The 24,589-nt window shown below is 38.8% G+C and overlaps 1 protein-coding gene across 2 annotated transcripts in view; it reads right to left on the bottom strand.

Moving 5' to 3' along the window:
• PEAK1 (pseudopodium enriched atypical kinase 1) overlaps window positions 1-24,589 on the bottom strand; it is a 102,857-nt gene that overhangs the window by 34,042 nt on the left and 44,226 nt on the right. For both annotated transcript variants that reach the window (XM_080351031.1, XM_080351030.1), the window contains exons 2-3: window positions 18,967-19,130; window positions 11,228-11,319 (exon numbers count right to left, since the gene is read on the bottom strand). The gene's annotated coding sequence lies outside the window, so the exon portion shown is untranslated. The remainder of the gene's footprint in view (window positions 1-11,227; window positions 11,320-18,966; window positions 19,131-24,589) is intronic.

Below are 24,589 nucleotides of genomic sequence, written 5' to 3'. Positions count from 1 at the left end.
CTGCAGAAAATGCAATAAATCTGCAGTGGATATTGAGGAGGCAATGACCTCAACTAAGAAGTTGCCAACTGCCTTTGGAGCCACTCTTCAGCACCAGGTGCTGTGCTGCTGAGGCAGAAGGGGTAGGATGGATGGAAAGGACAACGGAACCACTTTTACCCCAAATACTGAAAAACACCTAATGCAACCTGGCTGCAAGACAGTATGGATCAACTTAAACCATTTCTGGTTTTATGTTCTTTCATTTAAAAAAAGAGTTTAAATTACATAAATATTTCATAAAACTAAGTGAGTGAAGGAAACCCTTGAATGTTTTTTCTACCTAAAACCTATAAGAATAAAATACGATAGAAATAACCAACGAACTGGAGCAAAAAACTGCCTAGGGCGAGACAATCTGTAACGCTTCAGAAGAAAACAGGCATTTCTTTACAATTTACCTAACCCAAACAGAGCAGGGAAAAGGCAAGAAACATCCTCAGGATCTGCCCAGGTAATCTGATTAGATTCTGCATCGCCACATTGACAACACAAAAAGCAATAATAAGTATGAGCTCTCACATTTGGTGTTCAGGCCCAGTAGTCCAGTCAAGGTATGTATCTGAATATGAACTCTTCTGAGTTCACATAAGAAGGGATTCTTAAATGGAGTAAACTATTAAAGTATTTCTTTTTCCCTTTGGAAAAAAACCCCATAATTTAGCATTTAATAAAACTTAAATTTATCATGACCATTCAGACATATATGATTGTATTGTAATGATAAGTCAGATATTCAGTATATTCTTTAGGGATACTTTTTATTTGCACAGAAAATTAGCTGGGAAAAACCCAGTAAGATAAGCCAGGCTCACAAATAGTTTGTTTACCTTGCTTCCTAAAAAGGGCTGTGTACAACATTCCCAGATCTATCAGCAAATTAAGGGTAAGCGCATCAGTTGACGAGAACAAGCATGATAATGATAAGTAAAAAAAAATCCTCAATTTCAGTGCATTTAAGTTTGTCTCAACTCTATTTTAGCCAAATTACGAGAATTAAGCCCTTCACAGCATATTAAAAATGTACTGGTATGACTATACCTTGACCAATCTAATTATCCTTGATTTACCTTTCCAGGGCTCACTTGAAATCCTGCCCTTTGAAATGTTTTTCCTGTTGCTTTAGTGCTCAAAAACATCTAGAAGAATAAACTTTAGAAAACCTTTACTAAACCTCTCCAGAATGTATTCACAATAAACAACAACGAAATACCTGAAAAACATTACACTGCTTCTATAGTTACAAAACCCAGGAACGGTTGTGGTTATTCTTCTGCTGAGCACAGCTTGAGAATGAAAACAGCGTGTATCATCACGGCGTTATTGAATCCATCAATTCTGCAACTCCAATTTACTTAAAACTCTCTCCCTTGGACTGCTGCGACCTCTGGCTCCAGAGATCTTTATGCTGAACCCTTGATGCAGCAAAACCCACAACTGCCAAAAATACATTCATTTCAGTTTAGGAAAGTGACTTGCGGATACCAAAATAATCTTAGAAAGGATAGGAAGGATCTCACTAAAAAGTAGCCAAAGACAAACAAAAGCCTGTAGTATGAGATGCAGGTAATTTATGAGCCAATTAGTGGCTTGCAGCCCATGTAAGAGGTGAGCTGTAATCCAGAAGATAAAATGCATTGCAAAGAAGCCAGAGGATGGTTCCATCATCTCAGTCCCCTCCCCAGGATCCTTATGAGTTTTAAGTAAAGACTTGAGAGAATTAAGTTTAAAAAAAACACCCACTATCAGCCATTATAATAAAGGAGATATTAAACATAACTGATAAGTTAAAAGCAACAGCACAGTAGTACTGTGGTGTGTAAAGCCAAGGGCTGTGGGAAACTGGAGAACCAGGTGGCTGAGCTCCACTTAATATTGTGTGGCCCCTCAGCATCAGATCCAGCACAGCATGGAGTGTGAACAAGACATGCTTTTTATCATACCTTCTGTGAAAAACACTTGCTCTTCTTCCTATCAAATGGAATAACGGGCAAAAGAGAAATGGCACAATCTTCTTTAAAGTTTTTAAGAAGTTCTCACAATTACTAACTGCAGGACATGCAAATGGTGCAACCAGCAGATTACATGCTTTCGGTGTAAGAAAATCAATGATGATTTACTGAATATGTGTTCTGTTCTATTTATGACATCTCCGGAAGAAAAGCAGCATAAAACAACCGCAAAATTTTTTTAAGGGATGAAAAGCTTTCCATATTAAGTGAAACAAAAAGATTAGGATAGTTTAGTTCAGAATTGAGACAAATAAAATCATATTATATTAAATGATCCATCACATAAAGAAGATAGACTGGGTGTTCCCATTTAGTGTCTGTCTCAAAAAAAAAAAAAAGCATAACGTATTTAAAGCAGTAAAAAGAAATTTATTCCGTATAAAATGCTTGCTGAAACAAGCTGGCACCGAGACCAAGGGGTCGGCTGGATTCAGAAAACTTGATTTGACATTTATACATGGGATGAGACATTGACGGTTCTATTAGCTGGGGTAAATCCAAAGCTTCCATTTTCAGCGTTTAAACAAAGCATTAACTCTTTGAGTTGAGAAGAAAATGTGTTCATTGGCAGATGATTCCTTTCCTGGCTGTTTAGGAGGTCTGGGCAGCGTGGGGCCAGGGCAGTGCTGGAGGCAGCTCCCCCCGAGCACTCCTGAAATGGGGCACCAGTTGCCGCTTCTCCGCACTCACAGATCCCATTCTGCCACTTCACTGTATGGGATATATCTTTTGTTTAGGGTTTTACCCATATAAGCCTTCCTTTTGCAAGGCCTTTCTCAAAATTTATATCTTTGCTAACAACAGAGTGCTGTTTTTTCCTTCTTATCAGATACTACTCTTTCAGTGCTTTTAGTTTAATACAGCAAAAATAACTGAATGGTGAAATAATATGAATATCCCCTTGTCTCCCAGTGTTAAGGCCTTTATCTTCTACTCCCACACTTTGTTTTGTCATTCTTGTGCCAGGCTTACAACTCAGCCCTGGAAACATTCTCTGTGTTCTTTTGATGACTACACAATCATGTTTGATATTGGGCAACTGGCACCTCAGGCCATAAACTACTTGGGCCACATATCTCACAATGATCCATACATATCTGCAGCAACCCATGAGGGCAGGATGGTGTAATTACAAAGGTGAAGAAGTCAGATGGAAGTCTTACAAAAGATTAGTACTGTTTGAATGTTATACTGCAAGACAGAAAAATCAGGATAAGATGACAAATGATTTAACTGGGATTTTTCTCTACAACTGACCTAAACAATTTAACTTTTGAAGTCGCACGCGTTACTGGTTTGTGGTGGAAAATATAAATAAGCCACACACTGATAACCAATCCACTGCTTTGCAGAGCAACTGCCTGGAAAGGGCTTGAATCTCTGTCAAAACTCCTTTAGCTTCCCATTCCACAGCAACCATCTGCTCCCCCTGCCTGCCACTTGCTGCAGTCATTTTGCCTTGTTCCTTCCATCTATGATCAAAGAGAAACAGCCTAATTGGAGGATCTCTTTGATAATCTTGGGAAACTAGCTACAGGTAATTTTTTGGCCAAAGATAGTTCAAGCAGCTTATTCTCACTCAGCCTACTCTTCTAATTAGCATGTCATTTATTCATCCCAATAAGCTTCTTTACCAGGCATGATGAATGCAAGAAATTTTAATCTGCAGTTATAAGCCACAGCAATGAAATGAGTGATGAGCTATAAGTCAGAGGGTTGAAGATATTATTCTTTACTAGTGTTGAAGTCAAAAAGAAAACAACGATGATGCTTTCCAATTTCCTGATCGCCCTATTTACATTTTCTTTCAGACTACTCATAAAAAACCCTTGACTAATTTTAGGACAAAGATTAATAGGTATCACTGCATGCCAACTCAGTAACAACCTCCTACTTACCATCAGTTCAGACCTATCACCTATAGGCAGGCCTAATTACATAATATATACTGTATTTTCATCATTTCAGTTTCTTAATAACAACATAGCAAAATATGACATTAAGTTAAAACATGCTATATGTGAAAGTTAATTTAGCCTTTTGTGTACTTGATAATGAAGATACCTACTCAGAGCTCACTGGAGTTCAGCATTTGGAATGAAGACATACAGAGATATGAGGAAAAGAGGACGTGGTTTTGCAAATACAATGAACTTTTGTTTTATTTTAAAAACTATTTTTAAAAGCAAGGCTTTTGGTTAGCAATAGTATCAGGCAGTTATTCAATAGAAAAAAACAGTCTGAGTAATTTCATAAAGACTGAATGTTTAGTTTTTCGGATTTCCACACAGATTTGCAGAAATATTTTTTGGCATAACCGGAAAATTAATCACTACTAACCTCATCTTCTATGGCTGTTTTAAGTACCCCCTACTCAAATAATTTATCATATAACAATCACTGAGGAAGGTGTCAGCTTTTCTAAGTCAGTTGCTTTAAAAAACCTTTTGTTGAAACCAAGTACGTTAACAGTGCCTTAATCGTGTCAGAAATTGCAATAAGTTCAACCCAATAAAGGCAGCAAAACTATGTTTGGATACCAGAATGCAGTATGTAAATTTAAAAAGTTATGAAATACAATAATAGGACATTTATCAGCTGTTTATCACCTCTGTATGCAGTTGGCAGAATTGGCCCCTGTGTTGCTTCATACAAGTCTGCTGAGAAACCAGAGCAGATTTGCTCTGCACTGTGCAGGTTTTCATACATATCAATACAATAATTTTTGCCACATAAAAGTATTCTTTTCTCCTTTTTTTCTGTAGAGAGCAAAATAATTTACTTTCATGTGGTATTACAAGGACAGGAAAAATAAAGAGAGAAGTGGAAAGACACAAACAGGCTAACAGCCTTTCTCAGAATACACCAGTTATCAAGAGCAGCTTCACGTAACCTCTCCTTATGTTCCCCTCTATTGCTGCCAAGGCCAGGTATTGCTTTCTCAAACATGGAAGCGCCCCGCAGCCCCCCTGCGAGGGAGCTGACCCCAGGGTGTCCCCCGGCTGGTGGCAGGACGCAGGGGCACAGCAGGGACACCACGGCAGTGCCGCTGCCAAATGCGGCTCAGTACCAACGCACCGCACTTGTGTTCCAGCAGAGAACTCTTCCAAGACTGATATAATTCAACATGATTAACAAAAGGACGGTTTCATAATGATAATTAGCATTGTGTAGTCAGAAGATAGGCTGTAGGCCTGTATCTCTAATGTCCTATGTTAAATTTGTTCTCCAGACATAAAAGACTGGTACATTAACCATGTCTTATTTTCACATTTTTCTTTTCAGCAAAGTCTGGATGAATCGTAATGCACAAAGATAGTCTGAAACACTCAGCAGATGATTTCGCTTAAATCTCAAGTAAGACAAATTAGACTAGATCTTCAATCACTGCCTTGGGATGTGTGGGCGATATATTACATTTTACAAGTAACAGCATTTGGAAAAATCCAGCTTTTACTCTTCAGCCACTGTATTTTTTAATTACATGCTAAAACTTGGGGAAATAACTGGAAAGGAAAAGAACAGAAGAGAGACTTCACAGAGATAATGAGATAGCTGCTTGCTGAAATTAGGCAACATCATCTTTAATGTCTGCAGCGCCGAGATAAAGAAGGAAAAAAGCGAATTCCTCATAGTGCCCGTGCATTCACTTTCAGCCATGGAACCATTCTGTAAGAACTAGTTTTAAGTAAGATGAAGCTCTGGCAGCAAGTTCACTACTTGAGTGAACATTTCTAATGAGTGTGATGGAACAACTAGTTTGAGACTTTGTAAAAGTCATAAATTCTGTCTAAAATCTCTGTGAACCTTTAATACGCTAGGATCCAGAGACAAAGCAAAGTCTCCAAATACTCCTTGGTATTCCTATTAATTTCCTAGCGCACACTTTATTTTTTACACTGTAAAGGTAAAGCTTAAATAACGAAATTAGTAAGAGCTGTCAAACTATTTTTTTTAAAGTCAAATTTTAATCTTCCCTATGGCAAATATGATTGAAAACCTCTTGTAGTTATTATTGTCCAAGGATTATAATTTTAAAAACTGTTTGGCTGGATTTGACATTATCCCACAGCGATGTGGACAATACCTTTGTTTTCTTGTAGATGCAAACACTGGATTGTTATACCAAGATTCAGCATTGCTACTGCTGCTAAACATACTCAGATCTCAGGTGAGTACCTACTTTTCTTACAACAGTTACCAAGTTTTGAGTTCTACACTTTCAAAGTTTATGCATCAGGTGGCTGACCGAAGAGTTTCACAAATGGAACTAAAGCATAAATGAGAGTATTATTTTCCTTCCATATTATTATTGTAATATACGAGGATAAATGTAATACTGCAAGGATCCAACCGTAATTGAAATGCTGCTTGTTGATACTGTCTCTTTCTGCTCTCCTTTTCAGATCATGAAAGTGATTCTAAAAATTGCTGGGCCCAAAAGATTAGGGAAGAAAATTAAGATCACTATCTGAAAGTTAAGCATAGTAGTAGTTCAGGGGTTAAAGTCACATAAATAATGCCTTCTTGAAAAACACACCTTGTACAGCTTGCATATTCTAGTAGCAGACAAGTATATACTATACACAGTATATATATACTAATATGTTTATATTTATAAGCACACACAGAGATCTTCAGGTTGCGGTCTATATAAGATAGAAACATCACAGGCAGAAAGCTAAAATAAGTGTGACCAGATAAAAGAAGACTGAAATCCGAGAAGATATTCTAAAAAAGGAAATGAAAAAGCTATACTAGTAATGAATCCCATGAAAAATATTTTAGACAGCCAGTTTAATCCAGTGAAAGATGGAAACCTACTGAATGTTTAAAAGGTATGTCTATAGAAATCGGTCTATGATGATACAGCTCATAGCGCGACACTAAAACCCAGCCAGCCAGCTCTGCATAGCTGTGATAGCTGGCTCCGTGTGACGTTATACAGCTTTGCCCACAGCAATGGTTTGATAACAGCAACAATTCCCAGTGTTGCTTTCACGGCGGGTCTGCTGTACCAACACTAGCATGGGGAACATTTCACCACCACACCATTTGAAACGTTCAAAGCAGAAATGTAGCCCATGGTGAATGTAAGCAGTGATAGCCGTTTGCTGTAGAACTTTGGAAGGCAGTATTTTTGTGCCTTATTTACTGAAATACCTGAAGTCACGCAGACCTACACATCTTCTACAAAGTACCAATAAATAATGTCCAGTACAGGAAATACAAATGAGCTTTTAAATAAGCATAGTAAATCTTCAAGTAATATATAGTAACTTTGTGGACACAAGCACATGCAATTTATTGCAGTTTTTATAATACATAATTGTGTTGTAAGCAAGGAACTTCCAAACCCAGTTCTAAAATTATCTTCTGCTTTGATAAATGAAACAAACTCTATCCCCCCTCCCTTCTGCCTCTTTCTGAAGTCTGTTTTCTTTCTCCTCTCCTGAGACTGCTCATGTACTTAATCTGATCAAAATCCTTTAAGGATGTCAAGGGGATAAATACTGCTATTAACAGCTACTAGTTCGGTTTGCTTTTTAGCAATGGTTGCATTACATTTTGAGGCATTATACGTACTATTAGGTATTCACAGGATGGACTATTACTAAGAGACAATATGCAGAGGAAGAAGTGGAGACTAAACACTATTTGCATTAAGAGAAGGATCTTGCAAGTGGTTTGCAGAGTGTGCTCCAGGGCCACTCAATTGTTCTACAGCCTTAGTATTTCAAGCAAAGGACATTTAACTCTCTTTCTTCCAGGACCGAAGTATAAACGCAAGGAAACAGGTATGTATCCAACGCAGGTAACAGATTTCTACCAAGCAATTTTCTGCAACTTAAATGTAAATGATGCATTAAAAAAAAGTATTCTTATTAAATGTTAAACACAAGTGTTTGAACAGAAAAGTAGGGAACGCAGCAATGATCATGTTCTGTCATCACCAACAACTACAGCCCTACAGCCCTGAGGAACCTGTGGTTCCTACTAATCTGCTATCTAATTAACAAAGAGCAAATGCAGCTTCAAAGAAATTATGGGTGCTTTATTATGTGCATTCAGAAAGAGACAGCCATGAAGCACTGCTTTGCTAAATGTTATACAAGTTCTTCTAAATATTCATACACAGCATTTGTACTGTAAGCATTTAATAATCTCTTTACAAAAAAAGAATGGGGGAAAGGGGAGAGGAAGAAATTACTTTTTCCTCAGTTCCAAAGGGCTCCAGGAAACAGAACAGACAAATTTGTGGACAAGTGCTCTATAGACTAGACAGCACCCAAAACAGAAACTTACTAACTAAAGAATTTTTTCAGGTAGATTTTTTGTTTTAATTACATGTGTAGTTTTCAATAGTTTGTTGGTACTAAACTAATGATTTTTTTATCATTTGAATTACTTGAATTTGAATTTTGAGAATTTAAATTTCAATTATTTGAATTCATGTCATTAGCTTTTGAAAAATGAGATTGATCTGTCGCTCCTGACATTTGTATGAAGAGAGATTTAGTTAGCTCTACTTCTCTGCATTTTGCAAACCCCATTGTCAAGAACAAACCAGATAAGCAGGGCTGCCTTGCAATGGCAAGGCTTTGTGCAACACGGGAATACAATCCATCGATACACAGCTGTTGAGAGCTAAAATAGCAAGACTGAAAACCCTGCCATCACCCCTTGAAAGCACTGCATTTCTAACTGGATTCTATGGCATGCAGCCTCTTGATTAAGCCTCTCTGGTTTAAAGTTTATCAACACTACTGTGAATTAATATAGATTACTGTAATACATGCTGAAAATACAAAAGCCTGTTCACAAGTGGCTTGTGCACAAAAGAGAAAGATACTCCAGAAACAGCTCTGACATAAAATTATAAATCTAATACAAAAGCTTAAAGATATAAACACATCTGAACTCCTCAGAAATCACAGAAGCAGAGACTGCATGAGGGACCAGCTTAGAGCTCCTGCTTTGCTGTGATCCTGCCTCCAAGTCAGCCCAAGATAACCCACTCTCTGCCTTTGAGGCACTTTTACCTCCCCTTTTATACCAGGAACATCGCTTCTTGTCTGAGACACACATCTTACACTATAGCTTTGGATATAAATACCTCTGCAGTATCTTCTCAGATACTACACTCCGTACATAGCTATCGCTCGGGGAATAAAAAAAATCATCTAAGGAGATGCTTATTAATGTAGACCCAACTCCCTTACACATAGCTTAGTTGGCAAGTAAACCAAGTGTGGAACAAGGTGGTAAAGCAACATTACTAGCAGAAGAGGCTGATAGCTATGGTACCGTTGGTTCTCTTTTGTATCAGCCAAGTCAGATTGCTGTCAGATGTACCCACGTCTCCTTTCAGGTGTATCGGACAAGTCTAGGTGGAGTTATTTCAGACACAGCCCATGTCTAGAAACAAAGCAAAATGAGAAGTGGTGCTGCCTTCTACCTCCCCCAGGAAAACTGCCTCTTGCAAATGGTTTTATCATTTTCATTATATCCTGTTTGATTTGCTTTACCATCTTGACTGCAACAATAGCTAGGACATAATAGAAAAAGATTTTTCCACAGGCTGGTTCTAATTACATTAAATCTCATGTGAGATAGGACATTTAAATAAGAAACAACAACTGGAGAGTCTGAGATAATAACATACCGAGATACTAGACTTTTTGAGAGTACCATTAAAATGATGCATTAAACATTCTGGTGTACTCCAATCACGTTTCAACACAAAAGTCATTTCTGCTGTGCAAACCAGTACAGAAAGAGGGTCAGCCATTATTGCAGTCAATGTTCAACTCCAAACAATTATGAAACATTATTCCTCATGCTGGAACGTGACATAAACCTTTGTAACACGACCTAAACCTTTGTACGCTTTAACTTCCACATGAGGTGAGGCAGTTGGGAATGTAGGGTCACTGTAGGATAAATCACCTCGTGAACCGCAATGTAGAGCTGAGGAAGTTTTGAAGAGCTCCTGGATTTTGTAGCAAGTTGTACCTTTAATGTTTTGTCATGGTAATTGAATTCTCTTTTAATGTGCTTGGAAAACATACCATTGTAAACCACTGAAACATAAACATGCTAAATGGAGGCTGTGGCTATGTGGTCTATAAACAAAGTGAAACCTGTCGTAGTTCTGTATTTGTAAATTTAATGTTTAATGTTACAAGCCACTGCTCAGCTGTGCCTGCATTTTGCTTATGGGACCACGCAGCAAAATCCCCCGCTGGAAAACAAAACTGAAGAAAGGGAACTTAGGTGGGAAGGGAAGGAACTGAATGAGTCCCCTCGGCCTCCCTTTCCTGTGGCCAAGTGCCAGGCCAGGCGCACGGGAAGGACAGGGCTGGCCTGTGGGAACTGCGGGAGGACAGTTCATCAGCTCCCTTTGCTGACAGCTGGTTACTAGGCTGATTTAACTAACAGCAAACTACAGTGTGATTCATGGCTAGAGCTGAAACAGTTAAGGACATACTGATTTGGGTAACAGTTACTTATCTGTTCAGCTGTTTTTCCAAAGTCATCACAGTAAAGTTTCAAGGAAATTATCTAGATACTGAGCATTAAGAGACTTACTTTCAGTCAATAACCAGAACCTGTGATTCTACATGCTATGCTTGGAGAATATAAACCTTCACAGCAGCAGTTCAGTAAAGTTCTTGTTGAAGTAGCAAAATGTATATTAATTCTCTATTAAAAATGTAATCCAGGGCACAAAGGAAAATTGAAGGAGTTTATTTCAGCACACTAAATAAAATGTATTTTCTCGTGCGTATATTCTATGCTTCAGATTCACAACACTGAAAGTGCTCTTATGCACTAATTACCTGTGTTTGAAGAATAATTGCTCACATGCAGAAAGTTGAGTAGCAACACTTATATGACCACATTGTAAAAACATTTTCTAAATGCAGCTCAGAGATATCTGCACAGCCACTGCTGGAGATGCCTGTCTGAACAGATCTAAATCTGAAAAGAAAATGCAGATGGATAGGAAGGTAATCAGTAAGAGACACAGGCAAGTATCACTACCTATGAAAATATTTAATCAAGGAGGAATTTAACTTGCACACCTTTATCAGCTGTGTGGTTTTTTAACTTGCTTTAGGCCCTTGTGTTTGTAAGACATTCGCAAACTGAAATTAAGTGAAGATGCTCACCTTCATGTCCCCTCAGCGATTCTCTTGCACTGGCTCTGCTGTTCTCTTGACACCTCTGCACCAGCTCAGCGTTCAAACTGCAGCAAATCAACCTGCAGATGGGGAGGAAGAGTCATTTTCTGCCAGGTCAGCAAGCTGAATGGGCTCTCAAAGGCAAGCAATGAGCACCAAACCTTCAGCCCCAGAGGCCACAGCTCTGCTCCCCCCTGCACCCCCAGAGCAGTGGTCAGTAGAGACTGCAGCAAGTGAACAGCAGGAAGTTTGATGTAGGCATCATGGCAAGACAGATACTGTTTGGAAACTCTCGGGCTTGCATCGACTTTCTGCGTTGCATAAAGACTTTCTGTTCTGCTCAAGCCTACTTTCAAAAGAATACTCCAGTCACCTAAAATTACCAGAGCAGTCTGTCACCACCTCTGCAGCAAGGGTCACGTTAGCATCATTCATTTGTCCAACAGATTCCCTATGGCCAAATGTTTGCCTTGGGAACTGTGAGTAGCTCAGGTAAATCACAAAAGACATGACCTTGTTTTACCTACTTTCAAGATACAAGCTGATGTATTTCATGTGGGCAATGGGCTGGTATTATCTATTCGAAAATGCTCTTCGAAAGACTCAACCATGTTGTCTTTTTTTTTTTGCACAGTTCCTAGCATGTACCTTCCACATTGGACACCACTTAAATACCAACGTGAAATTTTACATGCAAATTAAACAAAAGGCTATTTCTTCCCCTAAGAAAGTAATAATTTGAAAACTTGCTAGTCTGGATGGTGAGTTGACACACGGACTAAGAGGCTGCACAGAGCACAGGTCATGATAACCCCCGTACTAAAGAGAGAAAACAAGATGCTGAGTGTTTCCTGAAGCCAGGACATCCATAAAAGCAAATGCCAGTACTGCAGTCTAGTAATTCAGCAGCCTAAGGACAAACAAAAAAGGAGACTTACTTCAACAAATTAGATGTGATATATCGCACTTTTACTGCTGTATCCCACAGCTACTGAATTACTGAATTTTCATTGACTGTTGTATGTCACATGCGCTCCTGATTTCCTATCCAAGTTTCTTCCTACACAGGCTGGTGGTCTCTCATTAAGATGAAGATTTACAGAGCACAGACTTCAGAGTTTATAGAACCCACTGTGCTTTCTAAAGATCCACCTTTTCTTCTAATCGACTGAAATAACACTTTTTGACTATGACTCCTGGTGGGTGGTTTTCGGTTTGTTTTTTTTTTTTTGAGACTTGCAATGCATATTTCTCAGTCAGACCTCTAAAGATGTTGCTGTGAGTTATCTGTGCAGCCTCTCCCACTATTTGCCCCCCTTTAATTCTTTGAGATACAAGTACTTTTATGTTACAGGAAATGAGGACAACAGAAAGCTGCAGATCCCATGAATGTAAAAACTGTCTGGAAGGCAAGGAACAATTCAGCCCTAATTACAGCCAGCTGGAGCCTGCTCTCTTTGCAGTGATACTTAGATAATTAACCAAATACTGACTGATGCAAGACTCAAGTATGTCACTACTACTCAGATATTCAAGATTAATTTTTGTATCCATGATTGAAATCAAGCTTAATGGTTATTCTCAGCTAAAGTCTTGAAAATCAGTGACAAAGACATACAGTTAGGCAAGGATTATTTTTTCCTTCAGTGAGCTTGGTGCTATCTTTCTTTAACTGCAGAATAAATGTATTTTCCATTAAAAAGGCAAACTGATAAATTTTAATTAATTTTATGTCCTTTAATACCCATGAATTCAGCCAGTCAAAGTTGTAAACTTATATACACTGAAGCCACAATACTGATGTAATAAAAACCCTAAAATCTTTCAATAAGCATTACTACAGTAACACACATTTATTCCTCACAGTATGCCATCTTTATATTTGTGGGTGTGTGTTTCTTCCTAAGTCAGCTTTATATGGAGGTTGAAACTAAACAGTACTATGCCAAAAGTCAAATATACTGATTTAGCTGCCAATACTTAGACTCTGAAACTATTACAAAAGAGGATGGCAGATAGTGCTCAAGAAATCTGAAATGTTTGGAACTCAAAATTGCTAACGCATGCCGCCTTCTGCTTGTAATGAAATACATATTAAACTGTTGGGTACTTGAATTGTATTTGCAGCAAAAATAAAATGTGAAAGAGGAAGTTGGTGCAAACAAGAGAAAGTTGTGCTCCCAAGTGGTATTTTCAGCAGTCCTTTCCCTCAAAATATGGACTTGTAGATAGACTCAGTCCCCTGAGTGGTTATACAGCTGGTCAGTGCTGCACTGGCCAGGAGAGAACATTTTGTCACTGCTTTTTATCAAGTGCACCCTCCTGTGACTTTCATTTCTGGTTATTAGCTCCAGAAATCTACTCTGGAAAATTAGAAATATTTTAACCTGGTAAAGATGTTTGTAACAACAACAACAACATACCTGAAAAGTTTTTGGTAATGACACAGTGCAATAAGAAATACAACTAATCAATAATTGTTAGATCTTGTGTAGGGCTACAAAGAAGAAAAACATCACGCATCTCAGCAGCATACTTACATTGTTCTTAAAAAAACTGGGTGGGGAGGCAAGAATCTAAAGAATTTAGACTAAGGATTCTTTTCATTTTGTATTTTATTTGTCCTCACGCCTTATCTAGCATTGAAAAAGAAACAATGCCAATTATGTTTGCACGTCGCCTTCGGTAGGAAAAGTCTGAATTTTGTTAAATATCCTCAGAATGCCAGTGTAATGTAAATCACAAAGCGTCACCACAACAGTGCAAGTTGAAGTGTAACCTGCAGTTTTTCCTCTGGAGAACACACACAGTTTTTATTGCCAGAAGTAGAAAATAATGAATGGAATCAAAATAAATGCAAATAAGAAACAGGTTAACTCAAAGAATGACATATAAGACGTGGCTGAAAAAGAAAGCAAGCCAGGTATTTTTGGAATTATTTTGAGGTCTGTTAAACCCCCTACCTATTCACCTTTGAGGCACTTTTCCTTAAAATATATATGCTAATGTTCATATTTAAGATCGTGATGATTGGGCTGAAAAAAATCCTGCTTCGCAAGAACAAAGGAAGACAGACTATGCATCATCAGCAATTGTTTCTGCAAGCATTTGCAGAGAGTTATACCAAAGGGAGTTATGGAAATTCACATTTGAAAGGAAAAGTTGCATTCTGGACAGATGCTAAGAAACCTTTTGAAGTGGAGAAGCCTCCAAATATTTCTATTATTCACTGCTGAGAGGCAAGAGAAGAGCTGTTGCTGAAGCAACCCCCTGTATGGGGTGGACGCTGCAGCGTTCGGGGGAACTGGGCTCTGCTCAGCCTGGGGGACACACCAGCAGCTCCCAGTGTTCCCAGTACGTACCCCTGTGACAGCAGGAAGGAAGCGGTTCCGCTGTAAGAAGTGAGGCCATCCTCTCCTAGCGTAGCGTGCAGGCTGCTATCCTTCTGTTTCTCAGGTATATTTTTAGATGTGGGTGCTTTCTGTTCTCTCATTCTCTGTGCTCTTAATATTAACCGACAGACCAGAAGTATGATATTTACATAATCGCCTATATGCCATTTCCTAATAGGGAGAGTATGGAGCTAATGTACCCACTTTGATTTACAGGTTGTAGCAAAAAAATAGCACCAATACTGTAGCCTGTAACTCTTGAGTATCTGAACAACACTTAGAAAACAAAAATCTTTTTATGGCCACTACATGCACAATCTCTTCCAACTCAATAAGGAAGTTTTTCTTATTCATACAAAATGATTTTTGCTTGCAGCAGGTTCAAGTGTGTTGATTATCTTTTTCAACCCTAGAAGCTGATCATTCTCTTAATTAGCAGGATCTGAGATGTGTTGTTTGGGTGGCGGTGTGTTTCCTCCCCCCCCCCAAAAAAAAGGGAATGTGTTTCTTGCCAAGACCACATCACATAACAACAGGCTAGAGAAGGATGAAAGAACCCAGCATGAAAAACACAATCTAATTATCACTAAATGAGCAGCTGATAAGTGAAATTACAAAGTAAAAGACACTAGTTTCATGTGATGGAAATTAAGGGATGGTGAATTTGTTACAAATACTGAACAAATGAAATCTGGAGACCTTCCCATAGACAAGGCCTCTTATCTACCTGTCAGTGGAAATTCACTGCTCCCACAAACAGCAACCTACCCTCCAGTCACAAAAAGCTAAAAGATCCGATACCCAGCAGCAGAGCTGTTTTGATGAAAACTACAGGAGCCTGTTCAAAATGAAAAGCAGCACCAGTTCGGAGCTTTACACATTTATGAGATGATTTTTCCATTTTGCCTGTCCTGGTTATTTGAAGTTTCCAGGGACAGCCATCACATCAACATGAATTTAACCAACACAAGCATCAGTCTCCTTTTATCAGATGAACAGACAAAGACAATATTTTTAACGTACATGTGATGGGACCGATTTAATAGATAAACATAACTAAAACCAGAGACTAATGCAAGCTAGTGAAAAATCAAACTTGCCCTTTGGAAAGAACAGCACATAGGGACATTTAATAAATATTTTTATGTTATTGTTGCTTAGTTTGTCAATGTTTCCATTTTTGTTTTCCATCTTCAGTCACTTAAACCTCAGCTGAAAAAGCGTGGCTGGACCTGAAAAAAGACCAAGCCAGGTCTCAATGGAAGAACAAAGTCTTTTCTTCTTAAACCTGCACCCCCAACTTGAGCACATCCTGAATGTACTATCTTGAGCTACTTTTGAGATGAAGCCAAAAATCTTGGGTTTCGAATCTTTCTTTTGTTCATATGTAATTGAAGTTAAATATATTACCCTATCTCTTCCCTGGTTTAGCGACATAATTCTGCAACTCCTGCAACCCTGATGGGGGAGGCAGCCACATGTTCTGGCCAAACAGAACACAGACCACAGGGCCTCTGCTCCCACTGCATTTTCAAACTGTAAGTACCAAGTAGTTGATACAGCAGTTGAAGTTTGGCAAACTGTTCAAGAATGCACAAAGGAAATGCCATATAGAAATGTAAAATCATTAAAAGAATATTTTTATGGCTATTATCTTAAAAATGCATTAAAGCAAATAGCCCCTCCCTGTCTTCTGCAGGTACCAAGCTTTATCTACAGGGTACATCAATCACACCAGACTGCTTCAGTGCCAGTATTTTATGTTCCTTCCTTGCTCTAGTGCCAAGCCAAAGAGAAGAAACAAAGGCTGGTGTTGTTCCTGGAAGAAAAGAGGTTCTGCAGGAATTAGTGGGCAGTATCCTTCCACACACACATATATTGTGCATTCTTGCACAATTCTTGCATTCTATACAAGTTAACCTATGCAAACATGTGTGTAGGGTAAGGTCTTTTCAGTGAAAAGCGTCCCTACAGAAATGTGCATGGGTACTGCAAGTGCGAGAGGAGCCTGGTAAGAGTTTCAGAAAAATTCCCTCTGATGGTTCATGACTGTGCGGCTGGAGAACAAGGCAGGCTGGTGAACAGAGGTGTGTTCAGCTGCCTACGGCCTTCCATTGTTACCGAGGAGGCGGTGACTTCCTCGGCATCGAATCTTTCCCCTTATTTTGCTCTTCCTTCCTGATGACAAATGCACTTTTTATTATTCTAACCAATTTAATATTACTTTTAGAAATTTTATCACTCATTTAGATTTCAGTCAGTGAGTCAAGCGGAAAAAATGTGTTCTCAAGCTGCGAGAAAACCCTCCCATTTGAAATCCCTGAGCCAAGAGCACCTCCCATGCAACATCCTCCAGCTGTTCCCAGAGACAGACACAATCTGCTCGCAGGGCACCTCCCCGGTTCCCACCTGGGCCACTCCAGAGCATCTCTGGCAGAAGGAGACCTGCCCACAGCAGCCCCAGCTTCTTCCCAGGCCTCCTCCCGCTCCGCTCACCCAGCACTTCTGCAACTGCACAAACCTCTCCATGTTCAGCCTATTAAGATCTTCCTGTGCCCCAGCAGAGAAACCTGTCACATCGCATTGTTATTCCTGTTACAGGGCCACTGATTGTCACTTTTATCAGCTAAATAATAGTCATTTCAATACAGCAACAATTATGGGAGCCTATTTCCTCAGCTGAAGCCATTATCCCTGGCTGATTCACAGTTACTGCTGTTTTGACAAAGGCTGGATGCATGAAGTTGCTCTGCCAGCCAACTGTGTGCAAGGTAACAAACAAAACATCACCTTTCACTTTTCTAGGAGTTTTTCCTCTAAAACCATGATGGGTGTGAACTATTTGTATCTTCTCCTAACCTGCTGAATAAAGACACACCAAGGTGGTACATTTTCCTTAGTGAGAATAAAAGCTTGTGAGCAGTATTGCTTTTTAACTTGTACCATTAATGTTTCTGGAATCTAAAGTATCTTACAGAAACCTGAAAGCACATTAAAGTGCCCCAGCTCCACCACTTTTGCAAAATAAAGACAGAACTTGAACTGTCTTTTCCTCTTGTTCTTGTTAGACATGTTAGAATTAGAGATCTGTACATATAAGTGAATGCATTCAAAATGTTCAAACAGTTCTCCCAGTCATGTTTTAACACATGGGTGGAATAAATACCTTACATGGACTGGTAAAGCAGAATGGCTGTACTTGTAAGATTCAGAAATGCAGCACTAATTTTTCTACCCAAAATCACATGAAAATACTGTCAGACCTGTTCCCTCTCAAGAACAGACGGTAGTATAAGAAGGAACCATTATAAGTATCTGAAAAATCTGAATTCTTAACATTTTTGAAATTGTAGCAAACAAGAACACAACACATACACATTTCCTTTTTTGTTCACGCCAAATGGAAGACACATGGAGATATGTCATATTTGATTTATGCACTGACATTATTACTTACCATCAGTGTAACCAAACTAAGGAACTTTCTAGTGTACACAGGTTCAGCAAGGCTTTGAGAAGAGTACAAAGAGCTTTTACCTTGTTCTCTCAAAAGACATCACGACATCATCTTGGAATACCAAAGGTGTGGTAATTTCCACCACCTTCCCCCAGCTCCTTCTTAAACCTGCTGGTTTTAGTTGTTGGTTACACCTCATCCACTTTTACAAAGGGACAGAACCACTTTAACTTTAAAAAGTAGCGCATTTTTGTATTCCTGACTGGCACATGGACCTGGCCAAGACAATAAGTACAGGTCTCAAGTATGAAAGTATTTTACATGTTCCATATCCAGTTATGAATGGATGAAGGGCAGAGAACAATATAAGCAAGTAAGAAGAGCAAAGGAGAAAATGGAAAAAGAAAAAATATTTTTGAGAAAATGTCGATAATTAGCATAAATGAACCACCTCCATAATGTGCTACCTGTGTCCTTTGTATGTTTCAGAAGTGACACAAATTACTTAACATGTAAGTAAAAACAGATACAGAGATGCTTCTACAACTTGTTCTGAATTGCAGTTTTGCCAGGCATTTGGAAGGAAACCACTTCCTAACAGAGTAATAGCAAATCTAATTTGTTTTTTCCATAACAAAGAGATAGGACAAAACCTCAAGAAGAAATTTCAACTACCAAGTAAACCATCAGATACTAAAATTCCAACTTCTTGCTAATAAACAAAGCTCTCAAAATTACAGATTGATCCATCATTTGGCTCTTGTAAGATTACTCTACTTAACTTCTAGTAGCAGTAAAACTATACCCTCTATAATCCATATAAATTATCTTATGATACTGTATTAGAGAAATAAAAATATGTCAGAAAACTTAGTTACCGCTTAAGTTTGAGGCATTCCATCCATTTTAACGCCAACAGTTGCCTTTGCAAAACCTTCTGCAGCTACTGGCAATAAAACCTGCTGAAAATTTCAGAACTTCCTACTTCTCTAGGTAAATTCTCTTCACCTCCTTCTCTTCATGGTCAGGACAGCAACATTTTCTGTAAAAGAGAGACAATGATGTTATTTCAAAGAATTTCAAATGTGATTTATTGTTCACTTTCCTTCTTTAGTGACCTCCTGATCTCTCAAATGCTACGAGAGCCACACAGAAGGACACCTGAACTGTTTTCAGAATTCTGGTTGCATAGCTGGCATGGTGGTCTCTTTTCCCCCTCCTTAGCATTCAAGTTTCTTTTCTGAACCCCAGAAGCATACTGCTGCAGTCTCCTTCCAATTTTATCTGCTAGACACACACTAGCTTTGCGATAAAAGCACGGGTTGGGGCCCACATGCTGAAGAATGGCCTGTAGAAGCTAGCTGGTATAATTGAGAACTTTTTCTAGTAAAAGGAACAGGCAGTCTTAGCAATTTTCTTATTTTTAATTGCTATTTCTGAATAAACTATAAGGAATGAGCCAGGAAGAAAAATAAAACTACCTACATACACTACATGTTTTAACAGAACAAAAAGCACACAGGTTTGCATCACTTCTGTTTGCATGTAAGCAGTTCATGGTGGTTAGACCTTCACTCCAGGTTGCTCAGATAAATAACCTTCACCTTCATCCAGCACAAGTGAGCAGTCAGAGACATTTATAGGCATGTTCATCTCCTACCAGAGCCCCAGAGGAAGATTTGCTGGTTTTCTGACAGTGTCCAGGCTGTGCCTCTAATGTTCCCTGAGGCCTTTTGAGTTGCTCAGGGAGACAGTGCTGTTTAGTTATTTTGGGGTTTTGTTTTGTTTACCTGCTACCATGACTTCAGTTATGGACACACTTGGATTAATAGATGACAAAGTCGGTGGAAAGACAGTAAACACAAGTGCCCAAAGAAATTATTTGTGTTATGAAAGGCACAGGTAACATGAAACAAAGCGCTTTGTAACTACTGTGAGAAGTACTCAGAGCCTGGTGAGCACACACAGACTGTACAATGGCAAGACAGCACCGACGAGCATGACAAGCCAAACCATCAGCTGCTGAGCAGCAGAAGCAAAATGCCTTGACAACGATTATCACAAAATATTTTTTGAGGACATTTGAAGAGAAGATACTGAAATCGCTTTGCAGATGAGCAGCAGCAGGCGAGATGAATAAGAGGCTTCATAACAGATGCTTAAATGTGCTTAAAAATGTAATTAATGAGAAGGGTGAATACCTTCCTACTGAAGACAGATAAAAGAATAGCCACTAATTTAGTCTTCAATTTGTGGCTCATCATCTAAATGGAGATAAAGTCAAGAGTGTACTCTGAATGGTGAAGATTTAATGTTTTCCCCCAACCTGCCCGAGAGTTACTAACCAACTCACTTTTGCAGATGGGATTAGCCAGAAATATGATGTTCAGGAAGAAGCAAAAGCAGAACAGAATGCTGTGAAGCCTCCAGAAAGAGTGCTGAGAGAATACCACAGTCCTTAGTTGTCTGATAACCTCATTCAGCAGCAAATTTTTTTGCATATCATAGAGTTATTTTAATTAAGAAAAAATAGCCCCGAAGAACAGAGAAATCAGCAAACACTTCCTGGCATGGAACAGCTGCAGCGAGCATATATTTAAAGCCTCTCAATAGGTGATGTGTCTGTGTAAAATTTTAACCCCTTCTAGAACATTTCTTTTCTCTCTAGAAGAGCGAGGGCCTGGGAACTCTGTGGATTTAGGCAACATGCTCTACTTAAAGAAGCTGTCCTAAAATCCTGCAGACTTTGCACAGCAGTAGTGAAGGTGTTTGCTTGCCAAGTGCACTCCAACAGCTCTGGCACTGCTGGAGATGACACCCATTCACTACCCCGGCTCTATACAAACCAGGTGTTTGGTGGCTTCTGAGGCACATTTAGGTGTTTTTTAGAGTTGCTGTTACATTATATTTTATAGGTGCCACAGAAAAAATTTTATCTCCAATGTAAGCATATTGCATATTAAAAGACAGCTAAGTCAATGAGTGGTATGGAGATCATATGTACAGTTGTTATTGTACTCAAAAGCAGCATACCGACCTAAAGAAAAAAAAAAGCAATTTGCTGCTCAAAAAGATAAAGGATCAAACTTCGGCCACTCAATATTTACTTATGTTTCAATGCTCAGTACTATAGATTAATTTACAACAGTTGAAGTTAATTGATAAAGATGACATGAAATCTTTCCTTTTAGCTGCTACTCTATATTTAATAGACAATTAACATGGATAGAGTAAATGAAGATGCAGATAAATCCCCCTCTTCATATTTTTTTTCCCCTTGGCTTTCCACAGAGGCTGCAGGCAGTAGAAACTCAGTATGAAAAGAGCTGCCATGTGACTCAGTCCCACACAAGCTGTGCTCACCAAACAAAGAGGGAGGAATGCTAAACAAATGAATCACAAGCCTTTTCTGCAAAACATCCCTTACTTTCTAGCAATTGCTAACGCTGGGAGCGATCTGTCCTGTCAATCAAGAGTGACAGCCCAGGAATAAAAGGGCACCTCATTACAAGATTAGTAACAGAAGTCCACATTTCAAAAGCCACCATACACGTTGTCATTGCTGACTGCGTAAGGAATCAACAACCAAAGCAAATCTACAAGGAAAGAAAGCCCTGATTTGGGAAATATTTTTCCTGTGAATGTTGACTGCAAGTGAGCTCTCCATGGGCTGTGAATGACTGGTGATGCTTTAGCATTCTGTACATTGCCTGATTTTTATCCTAGGAACTACTTTTTGCTTTCAGATGGCTATGAGATTTGCCAAGCTAGTAGAATTCTGGCAACACTTATGCTATTTAATGTATCAGCATGTTGATATCTTGGACACAAAAACCTGTAAAAACACAAATTTATAAATATGCACATTAGGTTCTCTTTTTTGTATGATACAGTAAAGAGAGGGGAAACAGATTACTTCCAAACTGACTGTATCGGCAAATGGGCAAAGCATCACACAGTATTACAGGGTCAATATCAACAACAACAGCATTCAATTAAACCATGGGATTTCCTTCACTGCAATCTCACAGGCCTCCTGCACACAGTGGATGTGCAACAGCTTTGCCAAGGAGGCTGCAAGAATCACTGCACAGAAAATACTGGTCTGAAGAGCACAGTTCCTGGAGCTCCCCTGAAGTGCAAGGGGATGTCGCTGTCAGCTGTGACTGCACATGTGGGCTTTGAAAGCGCCATTGCCCAACCATCCATCAGGTAATACAGAGACTAACAAGGTCCTCAAAGTTGTCTCCTTGAAGAAATGCTGCATACAGACTACATCCACTCTTAAAAAAGGAATGCATCAGTACAAGGAACGTGCCTTCCTTTCCAGATACACTTATGTTTTTAATGTAACTTCATAGATATACAGAAAAGACTCAGGAAAAGGGAGTTTAAAAGTAAAAACTCTTTTACTTTTAAAAACATTAAATATAGCACGAATATACTATTTAAAATAGAACAGACTCACAGAGAGAAAGGAAGTACTTAATGACTTGCTCATGCTGAAGGACTCTTAAAAACAAGTACCTGTTACTCATGCATTTGCAGGATTTGCTACTCCTGAGCTACTGATTTGAAAAGCTTTTGACACTGCGAGATGAAGACACATCCCAAAGGGCTACCATGTAGGTTGACAGTCTGCGTGCTCTCAGAACACTATGCCTGTCACTGCAGAAAGGAAAGATTAACAAGCAGGGGGGGCAGGGGGGGAAAGGCATTAATTGCTTTCATTCTGGAAATGAGGTGAAAATAAGGTTCTCTGCCCAGCAGAACCATCAGCTATCTTTTTTGTAGTCTCATCATCCAGGCACAGGTTAAAACCAAACTGAGTATTTATCTACTTACCATTCTGTAACCACATCCAGCTGACCCTAAATACAAACAGGAAATACATCTTATAGCTGAAGTAGCCATCCTAAAAAGCTGGAAACAATTCACTATAATCCAACTGGCTTTCTAGAACACAAAACTGCCAATTGTCCCTGAAAGTGGCATCAACTTGGGTATATGCATTAGGAACATATTTTCTCTTGCCAAATAAAATACCTTCTCATGAGCTCCCAAAATGATAACCCGATATATTTAACACAGCACATCTGAACTGAAATGGTTACAACCAAAAAACAACTACATTCTCCCACCAAAGAACTCCAGTCACATCAATAAGAATTAGTGATCCAATTCTGAGACCTCCAGGGACTATCCAGGCTCTCTGCTGCATCTTTCCTACTGCAATTTTTACTCATTAATTTTTGGCTTAATATTACAGACATAATATTATTTAATAAAAGGAGAAAGTCAGAAGAAAGAAGACAGAAGTTACTACTAGTCACCCATCCTTATGAATGAACCATGCAGCACAAACTTCTTCTAGATTAAAGAAATGTGGTTTATTGCATCTTGGAAGAGATTTTCAAGCTTAGCCAAAAGAAACTTACTAAATTTCACAAAAAGCTGTACAGTACTGTGAAGGAGGCTATGGGATAGAAGACAGGAACAGAAGAAGCACCTGTCAATAAAGCATCATTTTTACTGTTCTTTATTGTAATAAGAAAAAATTCCTCTCTCAAGAGTTACTGAAAGTCTAGGTTTTAATGGTATTCCACATTCACAAAAATCTTGGGAACATCTAAATGTGGCTTTGCAGAGGAGGGCTCTTGGCACAGCAACAGAAGCCTCAGGTAACAATATGGACATAGATACAGGAAGAAGGAAAAATCAGCAGTACTATAGCAACAGTAAAAATTGAAAGCGACAATAAAAGCCACACCCAACCCCAAACCCTCAAATGGCTGTTTGTGCAACTTTCTTTCACAAACTAAACCCAAAACTTGCACTGGGATTACGCCTTGAATTTCAATGCACTCCCCCAGCCACCCCCACACTCCTTTGCTGTTTGCTGAGTTTTATTAGAACCATCTGTGAGATCCTCGTCTTCCAGTTTCTTATGTCTGTTCATCTGGCAGCTGCACTTTTATCATCTATTTTAAAAAAATCTTTGTTTCAAAGTCATTGAGATAGAGGGTCTTTGACAAGCTAAAAATTATCTCTAAAATCAACAAAGAAATCACATAGTGTGCTGTGCTTTACAGATTAAAGGGGAAGAATGGAAGTTAGAGAATATACATATTTCTAATGGGAAAATAAAATGAAGGTTTTAGGGATCAAGAAAATTTTACCAATGCAATTTATCTGACAAAAGCCACAATCTACTGAAGTACTGTAAGTTGCCACTGCAGAACGGTTTCAAGACCATCATTATCATAGGTTGACTGAAGGGAAAGAAATGCAGAAAGTATTTCCTTACAGCATCTTGTTGGCAGGAGATAAGCAGGGGGAGTGCTAAGAGGACGAATGTTGATGAAATATAGTAGCAGAGTTTAAGTGGTTTTATGTATACATTATACGACTATTACAAGGTTTTGAATACAAGAATAATGAAGTTTAGACTTCCTTTTTTTTTAAAGTACTTCAATCTAATTTTCCCAGCAATATCCTGTA

Source organism: Nesoenas mayeri (assembly GCF_963082525.1).
Source record: "Nesoenas mayeri genome assembly, chromosome: 11".
Taxonomy (NCBI): Eukaryota; Metazoa; Chordata; class Aves; order Columbiformes; family Columbidae; genus Nesoenas; species Nesoenas mayeri.
This window is presented reverse-complemented; position numbering and strand designations above follow the sequence as displayed.